Source organism: Leptonychotes weddellii, chromosome 1, assembly GCF_054177405.1.
Source record: "Leptonychotes weddellii isolate Sample4059 chromosome 1, ASM5417740v2, whole genome shotgun sequence".
NCBI classification, from domain to species: Eukaryota; Metazoa; Chordata; class Mammalia; order Carnivora; family Phocidae; genus Leptonychotes; species Leptonychotes weddellii.
Window position 1 is genome coordinate 45,207,697 of NC_138369.1, and position 7,553 is coordinate 45,215,249.

Genomic DNA, 7,553 nt, shown 5'->3' on the forward strand with positions numbered 1-7,553 from the left:
ATCCACCTGATCTTCTTTTTAGCTTTTACTATCTCCTTCGCTTTAGTTGATGCTTTCGATGATTTGTTATTATGTTGGAGGATCATTTCCAGAGTATATTAAAACAAGGAGCCCTTGGGATTCATCATAGATGACCTAACATTTTATTAAAGGACACATTTTTGGCAATGAATTCTTTGAAGAGTTTTGCTTGCTCTTATGCAGGATTTTTAAGAGTCTCCATTTTATTTTTTCTAAAAGGCCTTCCAGTATCCTGTCCAGGTATTTCTAAAAGAACTTAATCTCTGCAGCCTTTTTTGCCATAGAAGTTATGAACGAACTGTTTGAGAACATCCTATTCCTAAATTTACTGTCCTTATAACTTGCTTATGTAATGTTTTATGTGATGACAGTGATAAATTCTAGAGTGTCTAGCTTTCCTTAGTTTTTTTTTTTTAACTTTTTAAAAATTTTAAGTAAACTCTACGCCACACATAGGGCTTGAACTCATGACCCTGAGATCAAGAGTCACATGTTCTATGCACTGAGCCAGCCAGACATCACTGGTCTTCCCTAGTTTTAAGTAATTCTTTCATCATAGAAACTAAAGATTTTTTTCTTCACAAGGAAGAAAAGGCTACATATTTCTCTTTTCTAGAATACCTAGTGGGTGATTAAAGCATACACCAAAGTTCGACATCTTGAATTTATAGCCATCAGACTAAAATTGGAAAATACCTTCCCTGTGATCCTGAAAAGGTTGCAAGTGTGCCAAGTGTAAACAGTCAATGGGAGAACAGACATAGCAAGTTTTTGCAAATAAGAAGAACCATGTAGAAACTACATGAATGCGTATCCAGTAGGGTCTTGAGGAATGGCAGTATCTCTGGGATAACTGCCCCACTTCCCACGAGGACTGTGTTGAAGGGTATGTTGCATAGTCCCAAGGCCTGTAGTCAGAGATTACCTGTCCTCATGACTATAGACAGCCTTGGTGTCTTTGTAGTTGACTCTGGATTCACTGGGGCATTTGGATACTCTGAAGAACTTTGTCAGCACTCCAACTTGGGATAGAAATCCATGTGAAAGCATATTTTTGTGTTCTTTGTAAAGGCAGGAAAAAAATTTGGGTTTCTCTCAGTTCTTAGTTGTGCTTGACATTTCCCTATCATGTTGGCTCTTTCATGAAGGACCCTGAAGGGGGAGATGGTAACAAAAGTGGCAACTGAGGCAAGTTACTCATTGTTGCATTAATACCGCTCACATATCCCAGATGTGGAACATGAGCTCAGCTTCACTCTTTATGGGCCCATATCTAGATTTCCTGTTAGTTCAATTTGACCTGACAGACTTGACTTCAGTCATAATGCAAGCAGATTTTTAAAAATAAACAAACTGACTTACTAGTAGAGTAACGTGTTAGAGAGAAAACAAAAAAACACGCGTCACTTGGCTCTACTGGAGGAGTAAGAGTTTTATTTCCTAACATCTGCTGTTCTTTGCCTAATCATTCAACTGCTTATTTTTGAGACTATTCCAATAGGCCCTTGACACCTGAGAAATAAGACCTGCGACACCCTAACACACTGTGCAAAAGGACTGCAAGTCCCAAGAACTGGCCCTTTCACAGTGTCCCTGGGGGAGGCAATGCGCTTGTTTCAGTTCTGCTGTGCTCACTCAAAATAGTTGACAAGTTCTTCTTGGGAAATTGCTTCAGATCTCACAATATTTTCCTCTTAGTAGCCTCAGCAGTGGTGAGTTCTTGACCTTTGAAGGGTGGGTTTGATTTTTTGGAAAGGCTAGAAGTAATTTGAAGCTGCGTGTTGTGAATCAAGGGAACAAGCAGTTTGCAAGAAAAACTTCGAGAATTAAAAAACTGCAAGAGCTTCGGTTTCTGGGTCTGAATAAGTGAAAGCACCAGTGCAAGGAACTTTTAATACGCTAACTTTGTGACTACGAGCTGGCTGAGCGATAATAGGACATTTTAATATGGTTTGTGCCTTAGAAATGGGCACTGGCTTTAGAGACGAACGCTGCCCACTCTGTGACCAAAGAAAAGTATCTCAAACTTTTTGTGCTTCACTTGAGCGGAAAACAGTTAAGATAATCTTTTTAGTGGCAATGAAGATTAGATGAGAGCTTGTATGCCAAGTGTCCTATAGTTGGTACTGTAAATGTTTTTTTGTGTGTATGGTTTTTTATCTGAGAGAGAGAGAGAGCGAGAGTGTGAGCACATACAGGGGGAGAGGGAGAGGGAGAGGGAGGGAGAGAATCTCAAGCAGACTCCCCACTGAGCGAGGAGCCCAATGCAGGGCTCTACCTCATGACCCTGAGATATGACCTGAGCCAAAATCAAGAGTCGGACACTTAACTGACTGAGCCACCCAGGTGCCCTGGTACTGTAAATGTTTTTAATTGCTCCTTCTTACAGAAATCAGATTACCATTCCTGTTTCCTTTCATAAATAGGCTCACTTCATAATTTACAGCCATAAAATCTTTCTATCCTTAGAGGCTGAAAAGGGAGGGAAACAAAAAAAGATGAGCAATTCTTTTAAAAGGGCATGGCCTCAAGAGGTGAACAAATATTAATGTGCAAGTTATTAGATTCATTGTCTTTTTCTTTCCTTTTTGCTTTTCTTTTCATGTAGGCATTTAATCTAGGGGTTTCATTATTAACCAGAATGAAGCTGGGGTTTAATATTCCTGGGAATATGTACTAGGGAAGGAGGTGAATCCTCTTATTTGCTGAAGTTTCTGTGCAGGTATCTGTGACTAGTGTCAGGCCCACAACTCTGGATGAGCTGGCATGAAACTTCTTGGCTATGTTGCCTCTCAATTCTGAATTCCTCTGTGCCCCTAATTAGAGAGCAGGGGCATAAGAGACTCAGGATGGTGGTTCTATGACAGCACCAGGCCTGCTACTGTCGTGCTGTTGTTCTTGCCCTTGTCCCACACTGCTCCTCAGAAGACTTTCTCCAGCCCCAAGCATCTTGCCTTTCCTTATTGTGGTTATATTTGGTTGGAGGCCAGAGCAACGCGAACAGGGAGGACCACCTGGTTTGGCTTCATCTTGCCAGATGCTGCAGTGTTTCTTTCTTTGGCACCATTTTATGGATGTCTTCTCAGTGTCCTTTTCAAGCTTCCCATGAAGTGTCTAGCAAGAGGGCTACCCCATCTATCAGGCCAAGAGCTCCTTAGGTTAAGAGAAATGACACAGAGGTCCAGGATTTCCAGCCCTCTCAGTTCACTTACCTACCATATTAAGCATCTTTCAGACAATGATGTGGCAAGAATAACACTCATAGAATTCCAATGTACTGTCCTTGGGGGGTGGGGAGATTCCATTTAAAATTTTTAGCAATTTTGAGGACTGATTGGTTAAGCTCCTTGGTGAACCAACTGGTTATCCTTGGGAGACTTGTCCTTTTAAAGGAGAATCCTGACCCAGAAGAATGTATTTCCAACTGTGACATCAGGAAAATTGTGTGCGCTAGAACAACTTCTAGGTGCCCTCCAGCACAGATTTTGGGGGGTGGGGATGAGAGTTTCAAAGTTTTTCTTCAAGAAATTGTTTATGACAAACATAGTTCACTTGGCTGTTTTGGTTAATTTGCAGCTTAAATATTTTTAAAAACATTTGGAAGGTAGGGACATGCAGCTGCTAAGAATCTAAGACAGTGTTGTTTGGAAAATGCAAATGTTTCTGTTTTGCATTTACTTAATAAGGAAGTAGGATAGTTGCCTCCCATCTCTCTATTCCTTTGAATACAGATATTGTTTAAATGACATCATTTTGAATAAAATACACAGTCCAGGTGGTTTTGGGACAATCAGTGGGAAAAAGTTATTTAAAAAAAAAACAAAACAAAACTTGGGTATCATTGCATTCCAAGGGCCAAGAGACAGAATAATGGTATTTTTGGCAGGCTTCCAGGCCCAGCAAAACCCACACCCTAAGGCTGTCTCTGTAGCTTCCTGTGGTTTTCCCACTGAAGAGAAACAGCCTTTCTCTTGGATGGTCCAGGATGGCAAGTCTGTACATTAGCTTGATCAGCATGATGTTCCTGCTTTGAGGTTATTTCCCAACAGGATCCATTTGGGAAATTTGATATGCCACAATTTTTGCAAACTAAACTGTGTTTTAATCTTTTTGGTAGAAATGGGTAGCTTCCAATGGTTACATGTTATTTTGCTACCATGTGGTTTCTAACAAGGTCAAGTCTCAGACCAAATTTTGCCACACATGTGAACATTTATTAGCAAGCAGACACAAAAGTTGGTCATTCATCCATTTCTTACAGACTGAGAAAAACCCAACCTCATCCTTTTCATATATATCTCACATCAGATATTCAGTAGAGCCAGATACAAACACATTCTCCTTAAAGGATATATCTAACCTTTCAGTTGTATCAAGTGATCAAATCTTCTGTTAACTGTCCAGACCCAGGACCAGAAGCTTAGGACCAGAGTGCCACTGTGAAGAGTGGTAAGCTGCTTAGTTTACCAGACTTTTATAATCCTCATGTATATAAAGGTTATATTTCCAACCAGCCCATATATCTTGAGCACTATTACTTTCATCAGAAAAATTATTCCTCCACCCCCTCCTTTATACTCATTAGGAAAACCTTCCAGTGTAGATTTAGGTAGCTATAATTAGTACACTCTGATTTGGGAGGTTGACTCTCTTCTACTTAGTCTTTCAAATGTGAACCAACCACACCTGGATGATGCATTCCTCATTAGGGTGCCTCAAATACTAAGTAGCTACCCCTGTCTGTGCACACACTATGTATGCTGAAGTATTTAAAATAAATTATAGATAACAATTCTTTATTTGCACCTAGAATATTGTGTCTTGCATAATGTTGCCAGCCATTAATGAGTGACCTGAAATGTCAGTTGACACTGGCCTGCTATGATGAATTAACCAGAGCCATGGATGAATGGTTCACCTGTGGGGCAGAGAAAGAGATTTAGTTGTAGGCTTTTTCAAGCTCTTTTGCATTCCTCCATCTAATCTTCTGATACGCATGGAAGTATCTCTCACCCAATTTTGCAGAGAAATCTTTGTCCAGAGTCATAGAGGAAATAGATTATAGGAACTGTAACTTGAACCTTTGTTCTTTATAGTTCCTCTATAAGGGTAGGTTGCTACCAGGAAGAGCTATCACGATTCTTCAAGGAATACCATAGTGCTTTCACTTTGGGGCAGGTGTGGGCAAGGTAAGGCCGTGTGCTAAGGATATAATACATAAAAGAATGTTGGGGGATAAGTAGTTTAACTCATGGTAAGCCATATAATTCAAACCAGCTCTCTTACTGAAATCACCTAAAGAAACTAGATAAATCATTTTTTTAATCTTCTTAAACATCAAAGAACTAATAAACTGTGAAGAATTAAGTTGAGACTTGGGAGGGAATGTGACAGAGCAGAGTGAGCCTAACATTGGGGCCTCTTTTATCTTATGGGCATTTGCTGATCAAGAAAAGGAAGTTGAGAGCCTGAGCTCAACTTTGGTATCCTTTCAATGTTAAAAACTTTAGTCTGGGTCTTATCAAGCTCAGAAAGCCTGGTAAACCATTCCCCACTTTGAGTTGGGACTCCCTGAAGAGATGCACTGAGGATTAATGGTAACTGGAAGTAAACCAACTCTCACATTGGCTGCAGCTCAGTTTCACATTATCTGAGTGGCCCACAAACTTTAAGATTGACTGGGATAAAGATGACTACATGTAGCTAATGCCCATACGGTGCCAGGTAAAAGCAATGGAATCTTCTTAGAGGAGAATATCATGATCCCAGTCCTCAAATTACTTCAACAAATAATTTTTCAATTACAGTATCCAGCCTAATCAGAGGTAACCAAGCACACAAAGAAAGAAGACACCAAACAAGAACTAACAGAAGCAACAGACAACAGAAATAGACTCACAGAGATTCTAGATACTAGAATTACCAGAAGCAGACTATACAATATTATTACAGGATTAAAAGAAATACAAGCCAAACTTTAGTTTCAGCAGGTACTGAGAACTTTAAAATGTGGCTTTGTACATTAAAAAAAAAAAAATCAAATTCTACAACTAAAATACAAAAACAAAGTGAACAGTTTATAGGCTGTCAGACACAGCAAAGAGCAAATCAGTGACCATGCACTCTCTCTCTCAAATAAAATCTTTTAAAAAAGAAGATATAATGGAATTAAATATTTTAAATGAATGATAAATATTTCATGTAAAAATTTATAGGATAGAGGTAAAGGAGTAACCTAATAGAAAAATGGATAGCCTTAAAAGAAAAAAAGGCCTAAAATTAATGAGCAAATATTTATCTCAAGAAGTCAGAAAATGCAGTACAACAAATACAAACAAGCCAAAGGTAGAAACTAAAGAAGCAAAAAGAAGATGAACAATGCCAAGAGTGTGGAAGTATCTATAAAATTGGTAAGCCTCTAATGAGGCCGACCATGAAGAAACAGAAAACACAATTAGCATGTATCTTAACAGCATAGTTTTGAATTTTTTTATTTTATTTTATTTTTTAAGATTTTGTCTGAGAGAGAAAGAGAGAGCGAGCACACACAAACAGGGGGAGCAGCAGGCAGAGGGAGAAGCAGGTTCCCCGCTGAGCAAGGAGCCCAATGTGGGACTCAATCCCAGGGTCCTGGGATCGTGACCTGAGCGGAAGGCAGACACTTAACCGACTGAACCACCCAGGCGTCCATTGAATTTTTTTTTTAAAGAGTTCATTTATTACAGAGAGTGCATGCACATGTGTGCAAGGGGGAAGGGGGAGAGGGAGAAGGAGAGAATCTCAAGCAGACTTCCCACTGAGCACGAAGCCTGACTTGTGGCTTGATCTCATGACCCTGAGATCGTGACCCAAGCCAAAACCAAGAGTGGGATGCTCAACCAACTGAGCCACCCAGGTGCCCCCAACATAGTATTAAATTTTTAAAGGTCAGATACAAAGGAATAAATGTCTAAGTTCAGAATTCAAATACAGCAGAACTAAGGGTTGGTGTTCGGGAAGCAGATTTAGATGGAAGAATTAAAAAGAAGAATAAGGAAGTGGTTATCAAAGAAGTCAGTGTTTACCTCAGAGAGGCCGGTAGGGTGTTGTGATTGTAAAGTGGGCTTTGTAGGGACTTCCAGTGTGCTGATGTTCTTGATAGTATTTTAAGCTATAACGTTTTAGGTCTGTGTTATTTCATGACAGAAAGATTAATAAATAAGCATTCTATTTGCAGGTGTTTTCAGGCTCACCCATCATTTACATTATTCTTTTAGCTATACACGAAAGGGTCTCAACCTGACACACTCCTTTTTAGAGAATACTCATTCTAGCCTGAAGGTTTTCTAACACATGAGTAGAAGTGGTCTACTGGTAGATCACACAACTCAAATACCTTAGGCCATAAGGGACTGAGTCCAAAAGAACTTACCTACACCATACTTAATTTAAGCCAAGAGTATACATACTTTTTGAAATTGAGACTCTACTATGTGTTCCCTCTTATGCTGGGCACCCACATATACAAGCCTACAGGGGAGACCGATAAATAC

The 7,553-nt window shown here is 39.6% G+C and overlaps 1 long non-coding RNA gene across 1 annotated transcript in view; it reads left to right on the forward strand.

The window, feature by feature from the left end:
* The window catches only part of LOC145721896 (uncharacterized), a 108,613-nt gene extending 101,248 nt beyond the window's left edge, over positions 1 to 7,365 (forward strand). Inside the window, exon 2 of the long non-coding RNA XR_014145904.1 lies at positions 2,248 to 7,365. This is a non-coding gene — a long non-coding RNA (uncharacterized LOC145721896). The remainder of the gene's footprint in view (positions 1 to 2,247) is intronic.
* The last annotated feature ends 188 nt before the right edge of the window (positions 7,366 to 7,553 follow it).